General features: G+C 43.8%; 2 long non-coding RNA genes across 2 annotated transcripts; one reads left to right on the top strand and one right to left on the bottom strand.

Annotated features, from left to right (window-relative positions):
- Positions 1-1,702: 1,702 nt before the first annotated feature.
- On the top strand, positions 1,703-7,746 carry LOC140717367 (uncharacterized). The gene is made up of 3 exons (XR_012096523.1): positions 1,703-4,431; positions 6,191-6,405; positions 6,916-7,746. It is a non-coding gene; the product is annotated as an uncharacterized lncRNA (long non-coding RNA).
- A 4,721-nt stretch (positions 7,747-12,467) lies between these two features.
- Positions 12,468-14,082, bottom strand: LOC140717051 (uncharacterized). The gene is made up of 2 exons (XR_012096429.1): positions 13,796-14,082; positions 12,468-12,932 (listed from the first exon to the last, which is right to left on the bottom strand). It is a non-coding gene; the product is annotated as an uncharacterized lncRNA (long non-coding RNA).
- Between the last annotated feature and the right edge of the window lie 1,251 nt (positions 14,083-15,333).

Genomic DNA, 15,333 nt, shown 5'->3' with positions numbered 1-15,333 from the left:
AAGAATGACGGGTTAGGGTAGGTGAGTTATTGGCGTGCTTGTTGCCACTGGAAGTGTGGCAACATATGCGCTGCACAATCATCGCTGATTTGATTTAACACAAATGACGCGTTTCATTGTATGTTTCAGTGTACATGTGATAACGAAAACTAATCTTAGATCTTGCTTTAAATGACGTATTTCTGCCCAGTGGGTCCTATTGTTACTTGATGAAAGGTTAACTTTCTTTGTGTGGAAACTATGCGTGAAGCTACTAGGTATTTTTGTATTGGTAGCCATCCTTCCCTCAGTCTGTGGATGTAGTTACACTACACCTCTTCCACTCTTCAATGCTTCTGCACTTCTGCACTGCTCTTTGCCTTCTGTGCTTGTGGGTCTGAATGTGACCTCTATATGGACCTCATTTTTTTTTACAAACAAAGTCACTAAGTTCCTGAGTCCGTGAAACCGAAAACTTGCCTCTAGCCCAGAAGCTGTTGGCTTTCAGACAAGTGCAGATAGCTGGACCCAAGGTTCCCATAGTGCTCCACTGACCGAGAAGATCTATTTGATGGGCTGGATGCCATAATTCTGCTCCAATGACTTATTGTCTTAAAACAGGTTCCATTTATCTTTGCAAAATCCTCAAAGATCTATGGCAAGAAAGGGCAGGGAAGTTCTGCATTCCCCTTGTTCATATCATAAGCAATGACAATCCTGACGCAGCATTACTGAAATATGCATTGATGAAGGGTTTTGGCCCCAAAAAGTGCTGCTTTGTTCCTCCCCATAGATGCTGCCTGACCTGCTGAGTTCCTGCAGATTATTGATTCAGATTTGAATTTTAAATCCCACAAAAAGAAAGTGACCAGAGCAGCATTTCTACACCTAATATTCCAAAGGTACGTCCGTTTCTGTCAAGTAATGAACTCATTCACACCTTTATATCGAATGGATAGATTAATACACTTTCACTGGCCTTCCAAAGCAATCGACTCATTCAGGCGGCTGCTGCTGGACTTTTAACAAAAGCCGGGAAGAGGGAACATACCGCTCCCATCCTAACTACTCTGCATTGGCTTCTTGTATTGTTTAGAACTGATTTTAAAGTTCTCTTACTTGTTTTTTAACTCTCAATGGTCTGGAACCCGACAACATCACAGAATTGTTTCCATTTTATAAGCCTGCTCAAGCTCTCGGGACTTCTTCTGCTATCTCTTAAATTTAGACAATCTTCCTCAATAGATCATTGGCAGGTCAGCTTTTTTGAGTTACACTCCTGAACTGTGGAACTTAATAACCTAAAGCCATAAGGGATGCAGGCTCAGTTGACACTTCTAAACTCCAGCTCAAAACCTACTTATTTAACCTTGCTAACTGCCATCTTTTTGTCTTTTATTTTCATGTTTGTACTTTATCCCATTGTAAAGCACTTTGAATTACATCTGTATAAAAAGTGCTCCATAAGTAAAGTTTATTATTACTGTAATTACTACTTTACTCTTGTGGTGAACTACATATACCTGTATGGACACGCCCCCCCCCACCCCCGGCTGACTGCTCCTGTGGCTCCTCCCACAGACCCCTGTATAAAGGCGATTGGAGGCACTGCTCCTCCCTCAGTCTCCAGGATGTTGTGTGATAGTCTCTTGCTGCTGATAGTGCTTTCTCTTCCAGCTAGTAAAAGCCTATCTCTCGCCTCACGTCTCTGAGAGTTATTGATGGTGCATCCACTCTGGATTTCCAATATCTGCAGAATCTCTTGTTTATATGTCATGGGTGAAGAATTAGGCCATCAAGTCTGCTTCACCTTTCGATCCTGGCTGATTTATTATCCCTCTCAAACCCATTTTCCTGCCTTCTCCCTGTAATCGTTGATGTTCTTACTAATCAAGAACCTATCAGCCTCTGCCTTAAATATACCCAATGACTTTGCCTTCACAGCTATCTCTGGCAATCAATTCCACAGATTCACCACTCTCTGGCTAAAGAAATTCCTCCTCACCTCAGTTGTAAAGGGACATCCTTGCGTTCTGAGGCTGGGCCCACTGGTCCTGGACTCCTCCCGCTATAGGAAACATCCCCTCCTCATCCAGCTTTATCAGTTAGTTTTATTTGTCACAGGTACACCGAAATCCGGAGTGAAACGCATCGTTTTCATCAACGACCAATACAGTCCGAGGATGTGCTGGGGGCAGCCCACAAGTGTTGCCACGGTTCCGGCACCAGCATAACATGTCCACAACTTACTAACCTAGACTGTAGGTCTTTGGAAGCTGGAATACCCAGGGAAAACCCACGGAGTCGGGGGAGAACATGCAAATTCCATACAGACAGCAGCAGGACATAATATTGCATTATAGAGTCATAGAAGAGTACAGCACAGAAAAAGGCTCTTTGGCCCATCTAATCTGTGCCAAACCATTTAAACTGCCTACTCCCATCGACTTACACCTGGACCATAACCCTCTATACCCCTACCATCCCCGCACCTATCCAAACTTCTCTTAAACCAAGCTCGCATGCACCACTTCCTCTGGCAGCTCATTCCACACTCTCACCTCCCTCTGAGTGAAGAAGTTTCCCCTCATGCTCCCCTTAAACTTTTCACCTTTGTCGCATCACAGCTCCACCAATCACCATTTGGGGTTCAATTCCTGCCACTGACTGTAAGGAATGTGTATGTTCTCCCCGCTAGCTGTGTGGGAGTCCTCGGGGTACACCAGTTACCCCCCGTATTCCAAAGATGTACGAGTTAGGGTTAGTAAAATGTTGGGCATGCTACGTTGGTGCCGGAGGCATACTGACACTTGGGGGGCTGCCCCCACCGCAATCCTTGGTATAAAAATTGTAAAGTATTCGCTTTATTTGTTACATGTACATCGAAACATAGAGTTTTTACATCATTGACTAACACGGTCCAAGGATTGACAAACTGTGTTGATTGTTAACACAAATGACGCATTTGAATGTTTTGATGTACTTGCGACAAATAAAGCTAATCTTTACAAATCTCTCTTCGTTTGGGAGAGGTGACTCTATGCATGGAAGGTGCCCTGCCTCAATATTACAGCACTGACTGTAGATAAAAAAACATTCTTTACGAGCAGGCAGGATCGAAGGCTGACAAGTTCCAAGAACTTCATAGGCTGCATCATAGTCATTCAGGAAACAGCTCCCGAGATGGTGAATGTGGTAGTTGTAATCTCACAAAATTAAACCATATGATGCAGGAGCAGAATTGGCCCACTCACAGAACATAGAACAGTACAGCACAGTACAGGCCATTCTGCCCACAATGTTGTGCTGAACCAGCTAAAGTCAAATGAAAAACGCCCAAACACTAATTCCTCCTACCTACACCATGCTCATTTACCTCTAACTTACTTACATCCATGTGCCTATCCAAATGTCTCTTAAAAGCCTCTAATGTACTTGCCTTTACCACCACACCAGGCAGCTCATTCCAAACATCCATGGCTCTCTGGGTAAAAAACTTACTGCTGCTCACATTCCCTTTGAAATTACCCCCTCTCACCTTCAATGCATACCCTCTGGTATTAGACATTTCAGCCTTGGGAAACAGTTACTCTCTGTCCACTCTTTCTATGCCTCTCATAATCGTATAAACTTCTACCGGCTCTCCCCTCAGCCTCCGATGCTCCAGAGAAAACAACCCAAGTTTACCCACCTCCCTCGTGATAGCACACGCTCTCTATTGAGTCTGCTGTGCTGCGGCTAAGCATCATCGCTAATCCATTTCCCTCTCAACCCAGGAGGACGGCGAGGGTCGGGAAACTGCGCATGTAATGTCTCTCTTCAAGAGAGCACGGAACTGTGGGCCAGTTACCCAATGGCCATCGTTATGACTACATTGACAGTGCAGTCATTGGATTGACTGGACAGCCAGCACCTTTTTGACCCAGAGTGGCAATAGCTAATACAAAGGGGGCATCATTTTAAGGTGATAGGGAGGATGCCAGAGAGCCGAGGGTGCATGGAACGCTCTGCCAGTGGTGGTGGTGGAGGCAGATTCGTCAGGAGCTTTTAAGAAATTCTTTGACAGTACAGTACATAATGATGGAAAATGGAGGACTATGCCGGAGGGAAGAGTTAGGTTGATCTTGGAGTAGTTTAAAGGGCCTGGACTGCATCTTTTGTAACTCCAAAACATAAAACTAACCGAAAGAAAACACAGAGCTGGGAATAATGTGCATGCTATAGTTTTGTTTTTACTTCAGTGAGGCGCACACTTATGATGTGGTAGCATAATAACGTTGGACATTCATGTACTTTTAAATTTAACCCAGACTTCGGAAAGGGTAAGATGAGGGCACGCACACACCAGTCCTTACTGAGGGATCAGAAGTGGAAAGGTTGAGCAAGTTTCAGGCTGGCAAGATCTCTGAGGATCCATCCTGCACCCAACATATCGATGCAGTTACAAAGAAGGTATGCCAGTGGCTGTATTTCATTTGGAGTTTGAGGAGATTTGGTACGTCACCAAAGACACTAATTTCTACAGGTGTACCCTGGACAGCATTCTAACTGGTTGCCTCTGGTACGGAGGAGTCACTGCACAGGATCGAAGTAAGCTGCAGAAACTCAGTCAGCCCCATCATGGGCACCAGCCTCCATAGGATCCAAGACATCAAGGGGTGATCCCTCAAAAAGGCAGTATCCATTATTAAGGACCCCCCCCCATCTCCCAGGACATGCCCTTTCTCATTGTTACCATCAGGGCTGAGGTACAGGAGCCTGAAGGCACACACTTAACGATTCAGGGACAACTTTTTTCCTTCTGCCATCAGATTCCTAAATGGTCATTGAACCCATGAACACTACCTTACTACTATTTTTTTCTCTTTTCACACTATTTATTGAATTTTATATATATATTTGCAGATTTTTATTATTACGCATGACATTGTACTATTGCCACTTAACACCAAATTTCACGACATATGCCAGTGATATTAAAACTGATTCTGAACTATGCAAACAATAAAGAATGCTTAATCAAACACAATATTTACAGTATTACTCAAATATTAAATACACAATTCTGTGCTGTACTGTTCTACGTGCATTGTTGGGGAAGTAATTGCAAAACAATGAGTCAATCAAGCGGTGATTAATAAGGATGGGTTCCCTCTATTTCCTGTGGCCTGTTTCCATGCTATGAGTGTGTGCAAAGGATTAGCTCACAGACAAAACACAGCTGGAATAAATGGGTCGCTTTTTGGATCGGTGACCAGTGTCATAGAGTTTGTGGTGGAAAGGATGAACAGTTTCAAGTATCTGGGTGTCAACATCTTTGAAGATCTATCGTGGGCCCAACATTTACAAAGAGGGGATGCCAGTGGCTATAGTTCATTCGGAGTTTGAGATTGCATCACAGTGTGGTATGGGCATAAGACACAAGACGTAGAAACAGAATTAGATCTTTCACCCCATCATGTCTGCTCTGCTGTGTGGAGCCTCTGATGCACAGGGTCGAAGAAAGCTGCAGAGGGTGGTATACACAGCCATCGTGGGCATGAGCACCCACCACCTCTGAGGACATAGTCAAAAGGCAATGCCTCAAAATGACAACATTCATTATTAAGGACCCTCATCACCCAGGACGTGTCCTCTTTTCATTGCTACCAAGAGAGAGGAGGTACGGGATTCTGAATGCACACACTGAGCAACTGAGGAACAGCTTCTTCCCCTCTGCCGTCAGGTTTCTGAATGGACATTGAACCCATGAACACTACCTCACTACTTTCTTTATTTCTATTTTTTTGCACTACTTGTTTAATTTAACTATATATATATACTTACTATAATTCACAGTATTTTTCTGTATTATCATGTATTGCATTGTACTACCTCCGGAAAGTTAACAAATTTCACGCCATATGCCGGTGATATTAAAGTTGATTCTGATCCTGATCTTGTTGAAGAGCAGTGGGACGACAACCCTCCTGGGGAAGCTTGAAGGTTACAGAGAGAAGAGAGGAGAATGGGGTTGAAAGGGAAGATAAATCAGCCATGATGAAATGGTGTTGCAGAAGAGATGGCCTGAATGGGCTACTTCTGCTGCTGTATTTTATGATCTTATGGATGGGAAAAGAGCAAATGAACTGTTATCTCTCCTTCCCTGTTGCACCAAATCAAACCAAACTGCTTCTTGTTATTAATTCCTCCGGTATCTCTGTTCTCACAGAAATAACCCGAAGCTTGGCTAGAGGCCAGCTTGAAGGAGGACTCTGCATGGGGGAGAGTGGTGAGTGACAATTAGAGCTCGAACCAGAAGAGGGGGACGGAGAGGTACTGAGGCTGCAGTCAGGGTGAGGAGGTGGAGAAGGCAGATTATGGGACTGCAGGAATTCAAAAGTCGAGGTGTGGCCACAAGCGAATGGAGGTTAACGAACCAAGGAGGTACGGTGTGCTGCACTCTATTCTGCATGAATATCTTTCAGATAAGCAGTGTTAAGGTGTATGTTCCACAAAAGGATATGCACACAGAGTGTGCTGCGCGGGTGCGAGGCTGCAGAGTAACTGAAATGCACCTGTGCACATCGCCTTTGTTGCTGCACAGCAGGAACTTTGTTTCATATCGTGTCAAAATTAAAGAGCCGTGCAGTTTTCAAGCCGCCTAAGTATTTCCTGTTCAGAGCAATGGCTGGTCCATGCAGCTGTAAAAAATGCTAGAGGGAACATTGGATATATATAAACAAAACACAGAAATAGGTATTAGAGTCACAGAACACTGCAGCACAGAAAATGTCCTTCAGCCCATCTAGTACATGCTGAACTATTATTCTACCTACTCCCATCAACCTGCACTGGGACTATACCCCTCCCTACCCCTCCCATCCATGTACCCATCCAAATTTCTCTTTTATATTTTATTTATAATAATTCAGATAAATAATTTATTTTTTTTAGAGATACAGAATGGAACTGGCCTTTCCAGCCCTTCAAGCCATGCTGCCCAGCAACCCACTGATTTAACCCTGGTCTAATCACAGGGCAATTCATAATGACCTACTAACTGGCACATCTTTGGACTGTGGGAGGAAACTGGAGGACCAGGGGTAAACCCACGTACCCATGGGGAGAACGTAAAAACTCCTTACAGATGGCCCAGAAATGAGCTCCAAATTCCATCACCAGGAGCTGTAACAGTGTTGCGCTAATCACCACACTCCCGTGGTGCCCGAAACAGAAGTGTTGCAATCAGACCCACATCACCATTTGGCAGTGGTAAATGTCATAACTAGCGATCCCTTCTACTAAGAGGATCCTCTGGTCTTCGGGCTGACTAAACTCAGCTGGAATGGATAATTGGTTTATTATTGTCACATGTACAGTGAGAAACTTTTGTTTGCCTGCCTTTGTGGAAATATTTCTGTAACCCTAAGTCTTTATGAGGTTATAGATTTCTTTGTAAAATTAAATGTGACAAAATGGAACCTATGTGATCCCAGAGTGCTTTGCTGGTTTGGACGGAAGCTTACAAGAAATCTGTGTGTGTTTTATGGCAATGGATGTGTTTATGTTAATGAATGTTTTGAGAACAGAGAGAAACAAGACACTGACATCATGAGGAAAAAACCCCTCAAAAGACAAATGGACTGATTAAAGAACAGATGTCATGAACCAGTGACAGATCCAGATAAAGTGTTGATGGATTACTGGACTTTATAAATGTATAACATGGTTTGTTCTGATTGAAGCTACTTTCCAAATGATTTAACTTATGGAGGTAGATCTTCCCTTGCGAGTAATAAAATGCACTTATAATTTGACCCACTCTGAATTTGTTGTAGTTTGTTACTGTGTATTAGAGACACAGTACCATCCAGATAGATCTTTCAAAACATAAGGACATTCAGGTCATACAAAAAGAGAAATGGCAACAGAATGCAGAATGTAGAAAGTGCGATGCAGGTAGGGGGACAAGGTGAACATTGTTAGGAATTCTTAAAGTCCTAGTGTTGAGAATCAGAAGAGTGCAATGATTATAACTGATGTAATGGGTTGTGGGGTCTCTACCAAAGGAAGTGTAAGGTGCTTCTTCCCTCCACTAGCCTGCAGGCCACCAATGGGCAAAGAGTAGCACCTGTTTAGCGCCCCCCCCCCCCCCCCCCCCAATCTGGTTCACATTTTATGAGCAGCTGGAGCAGATCACAAGTCCTGGTTATGCAACCACTGACACCAGGCAGACAGTCTCTGAAGAGTATTGATAATGGCTGGGGTCACCCGTCTTGTAAAGACACTACCCAGAAGAAGGAAATGGCAAACCAGTTCTGTAGAAAAATTTGCCAAGAACAGCCGTGGTCATGGAAGTACAACGATAGCCCACGTCAGATGACATGGCACATAATGATGAATTACCAAGGGATGAATGACTGGCTGGTATTTGGAGAAGGGGTAGCCTCCATTAGGGGGCAAACCTGCTGGGTGTGGCGGTGCTGTACAATGGGTCTGGTGGGTGGCTAGGTCAGAGTTTACCAGTAATTGGAGAAGGGTGTCAGGGGCGGAATTTGCCGGGAATTGCGGGATGGTAGCGTCAGTCTGACTGCTGCATTGGTTGGATTTTGCCAGTAAGGATAATACAGTTTGAGAGGGGTAATAAATCAGCCATGATGGAATGGCAAAGGACCTAATGTCTTACAGTCTTAAGAGGGGCAGTTTGCCAGTAGTCACCCCGCTCCAACACCAGATTATCCCAAACATCTCAGAGGATTTACCCTGGGCCCAACATATTGGTGCCATCATGAAGAAGACACGCCATCAGCTGTGTTTCATCAGAGCTTTGAGATTCGGTATGCCACCAAACACTTCAGCTAATTTCTTCAGATGTACCGTGGAGAGCATTCTGGCAGTTGTATCGCTGTCTGATATGGAGGTGCCAATGCAAAAGGTAGGAAAAAGCTACAGACTAGCAGGGGTCCACGGACCTGGCGGTTAATAGTGAGGGTCTCGGGCATAAAACAGGTTGGGAACCTCTGCGGCAGTGGGTTATAACCTCAGCCAGCTCCATCATAGAAACAACCCTCCCACAGCAATGCCTCGAAAAGGTGGCGCCCATCACTCGGGACCCTAAGCACTGGGACTTGTCCTCTTCTCAATACTCTCACCGAGGAGGAGGCACAGGAGTCTGAAGTCCCACTCTATGTTTTTGGAACAGCTTCTTCTCCTCCACCACTGGAGTTCTGAATGCACTATGAACCCATGTACACCATTTCTCTTTTTACACTTTTTAATACACTATTTCTCTTTTGCACTATTTATTTTGTCGTTAGTTACAGATTTTTAATGTTTTGCACTGTACTGCTGCCACAAAGCAGCAAATTTCACATGCTTTAATGTAATACAATTTCATAATGCAATATAATTTCGACAAATGTCTGTGATAATAAGTGTGATGAAATTGATCAGGATATGTACCACTGATCAGGCTAAAACACTAACTGGCCTTGAGGAGGGGGTAGGAGACAACTCCTCGAACACCGCGGATGATTTCATTGCCAGCTATTATTCCAGACTGCGTAATTTGCAGAAGATAATTTCTCCAGCTGCTGCGGTGGGGATTAATTTTAAGTGAGATAAGGGCTGACCTAGTATGTCCTGTGTCAGGTATTGGTTCGTTGCTACACTGCGCCCTCTAGCAGTGACTGCCAACGTTGCAGCCCAACACAGACCCCATGCAGAAACAAGGTGTGACCTAAGTGATGCAAATCTTTGGCTGAACGTAACGCCATGGCCATTTACTTCAACTCAGAATAGCAGAGCACAAAGAAGAACCACTGGAACAGGCCATTCAGCTCCTCATTCACCACCATTCAATAATATAATGACTGGTCTCTTAGCTCAGCCTTATGTCATAGAATCAGGCAGGACAGAATCAGGCCCTTTGGCCCCACTCATCCATACTGATTCATACCAATCTAGTCCCATTTCCCCCTGTTTAGCACGCACCCCTTCCAGGGGTTCCCAACTTAGGGTCCATGGCATTAGAAAGGTTGGGAACCCTTACTTTAAACCTTCAAACCAATTCAGTTGGTTTTAAATACTGTCCATATACATGCTTCAAACAATTCTTCTGGTAGCTCGTTCCCTATACTGACCACTCTTTGGGTGAAAAAATTGCCCCTCAGGTTTCCTTTTATCACTGATTTAAAACCTGTGCCCTCTAGTGCTTGATTCCTCAAACCTGGGGAAAACACCCTATCTGCACCCCTCATGATTTTAAAGGTCATCCATCAGTCTCTTACACTCCAAGGAGTGAAGTCTTCCCTGTCAAACTGCTCCCTATAACTCAGTCCCTCAAGTCCTGGCAACACGTCTATAATCTTTTTCTGCACTCTTTCCAATTTAACAACATCTTCTCTATAGGAGAGAAACGAAAACACAACCTATTGCTCCAAGTCACAATGTGCAGTGTCACCAGCGTTTTGATTCAGTTAGCATCCGCCAAATCAGTCCGTCTTTCCATATAACACAAAAAAGACACCATTTTGCCCACGAGACTTCGCTACCTCACAACACATTCCTTTCCTCTATTAATTTTTCTCAGTGACCTTTCAACATAGAATACAGATTCAACATTTAAGTTTGGATAGGTACATGGATAGTAGGGGTATGGAGTCCATGTGCTTGTTGATGGGAGTAGGCAGTTTAAATGCTTCAGCATGGACTAGATGGGCCGATGGGCCTTTTCCTGTGTTGTACTTTTCTATGACTCTATAGAACATAGAATATTATAGCACAGTACCTTTTAGCTTACTCCAAGATCAATTTAACCCTTCCCTCACACATAGCCTTGCATTTTTCTATCATTCATGTGTCTATCTAAGTGTCTCTTAAATGTCCCTGATGTATCTGCCTCTACCACCATCCCTGGTCGTGTGTTCCATGTCTCTCTCTGTAAAACAAAAACTATCTCTGACAGCCCCCCAATACCTCCTTTCAGTTACCTTCAAGTTATGCCCCCTCCTATTAGTCACTTCCACCTTAGGAGAAAGTCTCTGGCTGTCCACTCTATCTATACCTCTTATCATCTTGTACACCTCTACCAAGTCACCTCTTATCCTCCACGCCAGAGAGGAAAACCCTAACTTGCTCAATCTTTCCTTATAAATAAGTTCTCCCTATATTCCCATCAGTTCCCTGCCGATTCTAACACAGTGATATCAACTTAGAGTGGCCAATTACCACTTGACTTGACTTTGACCTTGACCTTTGGGAAGTTCAGTGATGGATCTCTGCAGTTGAGAATTTGGTAGAAAATGATAAAGATTTACCAGTCTCTGGGATAAGAAATTCCTTCTCATCTGTCATGAAAAGCCAACTCCTTAGGTTGAGCCTCAGCTCGTATTTCTAGAGCCATCACCCACCCCACTGATGCACGGTACTGGCAGGGTGGCGTAGGGGTTAGTGCCAATGATCTCGGTCAAGATTCTTTTCCCAGCGCTCTCTGTCAGGAGATTCAGAACAGTACAGTACAGCAACAGGACCTTCGGCCCATGAGGTTGTCCCAAAGTACCTTGGGGCGACACAGTAACATTGCAGTTACCAAAAGTGCCAGTGACCCAGGTTCAGTTCCATCGCTGCCTGTAAGGAGCCTGTAAATGCTCCCTTGAGACCACACGGGTATTCTGTGGGTGTTCCGGTTTCCTCTCGCATTCCAAGCATGCATGGGTTAGGGTTAGGAAGTTGTGCACTTGTTATGTTGGCACCGGAAGAGCGACCACGTTTGCGGGCTGCCTCTAGCACGTCCCCAGACTGTGTAAACGACGCAATTCACTGTATTTTCAATGTTTTGGTGTACGTGTGACAAATAAAGCTAATCTTTAATCTTCTCCAATCATGATTGAGTAGTTTGGTTTAAGCTTCCTCTTGAGATGGAATATTTGTTACATTAGACCAGGGTTTGAGATTAAATATGTATATGTAGATCTTGTTGCTAGAAGTTCGGAAGCTTACAGTGATCTAAAATAATAAATGAAGCATATCTCCCAGCCCAAAGTTACACATCCGAGAGGGAAAACAATTGCAATTCGGTGTTGAATGGATTAGAATTAGATTCAGATTTATTATCAGAGACCAATGTCGTAAAAATTGATGTTTTGCCGTAGCAGTACAGTGCAATACACAGTTACTTCAAATTGGAATTATATACTGTATATCTCATGTTGAGTGTTTGCTCGGCTGAAGGCCAGCTCTATTGTGGTCGATAGATGCCATGAGCTTGGACTCTTTTATTGTGTGATTGTGATACCGTCTGTGCTTGCAATCTTCTGTGTGCTTTGTGCTGTGTGTGACTGGTGATACTGTGTTCTGGACCTTGACTCTGGAGTTACACTGTCTCGTTTCAGAATCAGAATCAGAATCAGGTTTATTATCACCAGCACGTGTCACAAAATTTGTTAACTTAGCAGCAGCAGTTCAATGCAATACATAATATAGAAGAAAAATAAATAAATAATGTATTCACGAGCATTCATGTATGGTTTAATGATAATTAACTTGAATTGAATTGAATACACACACACTTTATTATATATATATAGATTGATATAAAATTAAGTAAGTAGCACAAAAGAAAACAAAAATCATGAGGTAGTGTTCATGGACTTCCAGAAATCTGATAGCGTTGGGGAAGAAGCTGTTCCGGGATCTCTGTGTGTGTCTTCAGGCTCCTTGATAGTAGTAATGAGAAGAGGGCATGCCCAGGATGGTGAGAGTCTTTAATGATGGATACCACCTTCTTGAAGCACCACATTTTGAAAGCAGAGAGGGGCCGATAGTCAATGTGTTCATAAGAGGGAAGTTGCAACCAAGAAGTGTGCTTCTGTCAGGTTAGATCAAAATGTAAACACGCAAGATTCTGCAGATGCTGGAATTCCTTTGCAACAACACAAAGTGCTGGAGGAACTCAGTAGGTCAGGCAGCATCTGTGGAGAGGAATGAACAGTTGATGTTTTGGATTAAGATCCTTTGTCAGGAGTGAAAAGGGAAGGGGAAAGACAGCATAATAATAAGATGAGGGGAGGGAAAGGAGTACAAGCTGGCAGATGATAGGTGAGACCAGGTGAAGAGAAAGGTGGGTAGGTGGGAAGATGCCTTACTGCTGAATCTCAGATTCAGAGTCAGATTTTTTTAATTAAATGTACATCAAAACATACAGTGAAATGCATCATTTGTGTGAAAAGCCAACACAGCCTTAGGATGTGCGGGCGGGGGGTTGGGGGTGCGGGCACAAATGTTACCACACATTTGGCCACCAACACAACATGCCCACCATGTTGAACAGAACAACACAAACAACAACAACACCAACAGAAGGAAACAAGACAACAACAGCAAAACAGGCCTCTTTGCCTCCCTCCCACCCACTCAAACATACAGACAGGCCTCCAACCCCTGCACAGGCCCCCTGTGGGCACCTAGGCCTTGTCCCCAAACTCTCAGGAGATATTGGGCCTTTGACCTCCAGTACCTGGCCAGTACTCAGAACACTGGGCATCCAAGTCCTAGTTCTTGACCCCAGACTCACAAACTTCAGGCCTCTAACCTCTGGTTCTCCTCAGCCTTTGCATGTTGCCATGGCAAAGGAGAATATATGCAACTGGGTTGATTTTTACACAACAGCTCAGACAGTAGGATCACTCCCCAAATATGGAATGAATTTCACACACACAGAGTAAACAGCCACTTATGTTCCCCAGCCATATTTGCCGTGTACATGGGATGTTCTAATGATAGTGTAGCTTTATAAAAATTCTATAAATAAATCTAACTACAGTTTGTTACTCACGATTCAGTAACAGTGAGTCATCAGTTCACCAATAAGCAAGTCTCCGTGCAGCTGGATAAGTGACACACTGAGATACTGTAAACACAGGGGATTTTGCAGAGTAACACCCACAAAATGCTGGAGGAAGTCAGCAGGTCAGGCAGTATCTATGGAGAGAAATAAACAAGTTGACATTTTGGACTGAGGTCCTGATGTAAGAGAAAGAAAGAAGTGGTGAGGCTCATGAGTTCATTGTCCATTTAGCAATCGGATGACAGAGGGGAAGAAGCTGTTCCTGAATCATTGAGTGTGTGTCTTCAGTTTCCTATAGCACCTCCCTGGTGGTAGTAATGAGAAGAAGGTTTATCATCACTGACAAATATCATGGAATCTGTTATCTTGCAGCAGCAGTGCAGAGCCCTACAAAAAAATAAACAGTGCAAAAATGGAATAATGAGGGAGTGTTCGTGGATCACTCACAAATCGGAAGGCAGAAGGGAAGAAGCTGCTCCTAAGATCTTCAAGCATCTGTCCCTCTTCCCTGATGGTAGTAATGAGAAGAGGGTATGTCCCAGGTGGTGAGGGTCCTTCATGACGGATTTCACCTTATTGAGGAACTACGTCTTATAAATATCTATAAGACCATAAGACATAGGAGCAGGAGTAGGCCATTTGGCCTGTTGTCTGCTCTACCATTCGATCATGGCTGATTTATCATCCCTCTCAGTCTCAATCTCCTGCCTTCTGTCCATAATCTCTGACACCTTAACCAATCAAGAACAAATAAACCTAGGCTTTCAATATATCCAATGACTTGGCCTACACAGCAATTCCACAGATTCACTACCCTCTGGCTAAAGAAATTCCTACTCATCTCTGTTCTAAACAGAAGTCCCTCTGCTCTGGTCCTAGTCTCCCGCACTATAGGAAACATCCTCTCCATATTCACTGTATCTAGCACTTTCAATATCCAAAAGGTTTCAGTGAGATCCCCCACCCATTCCTCCAAACTCCAGCGAGTACAGGCCCAGAGCCATCAAACGCTTCTCATATATTAACCCTTTCATACTCAGAGTTATTCTTGTGAACTTCTCTGGACCCTCTCCAATGCCAGTACATCTTTTCTAAGATAAGGGGCCCAAAGTTACTCAAAATGCTCCATATGTGGTCTGACCAATGCCTTATAAAACAATAACGTTAAATGTTTGCTCTTATATACTCTTATAAATGAATGTTAACGTGTAATTGCCTTCCTTACTACCAACTCACCAGCTCCATATCAACCTTATTAATATCCCAAACTTTACAAAATACAAACACAGCCAGTCTAAACATTCATAGAGTCATAGAAAAGTACAGCACGGAAAGAGGCCCTTTGGCCCATCTAGTCCATGCCGAAACAATTAAATTAGCCTCGTCCCATTGACTTGCACCCAGACCATAGCCTTCCACACCCCTACCATCCATGTCTCTCTGCAGACTTCTCTTAAATGTTGAAATCAAACTTACATGCACCACTTGTGCTGGCAGCTTCTTCCACGCCCTCACAACCCTCTGAG

This window comes from Hemitrygon akajei, chromosome 27 (assembly GCF_048418815.1).
Source record: "Hemitrygon akajei chromosome 27, sHemAka1.3, whole genome shotgun sequence".
Taxonomy (NCBI): domain Eukaryota; kingdom Metazoa; phylum Chordata; class Chondrichthyes; order Myliobatiformes; family Dasyatidae; genus Hemitrygon; species Hemitrygon akajei.
The sequence above is the reverse complement of the archived record's forward strand: the minus strand, read 5'-3'. Positions and strand labels throughout refer to the sequence as shown.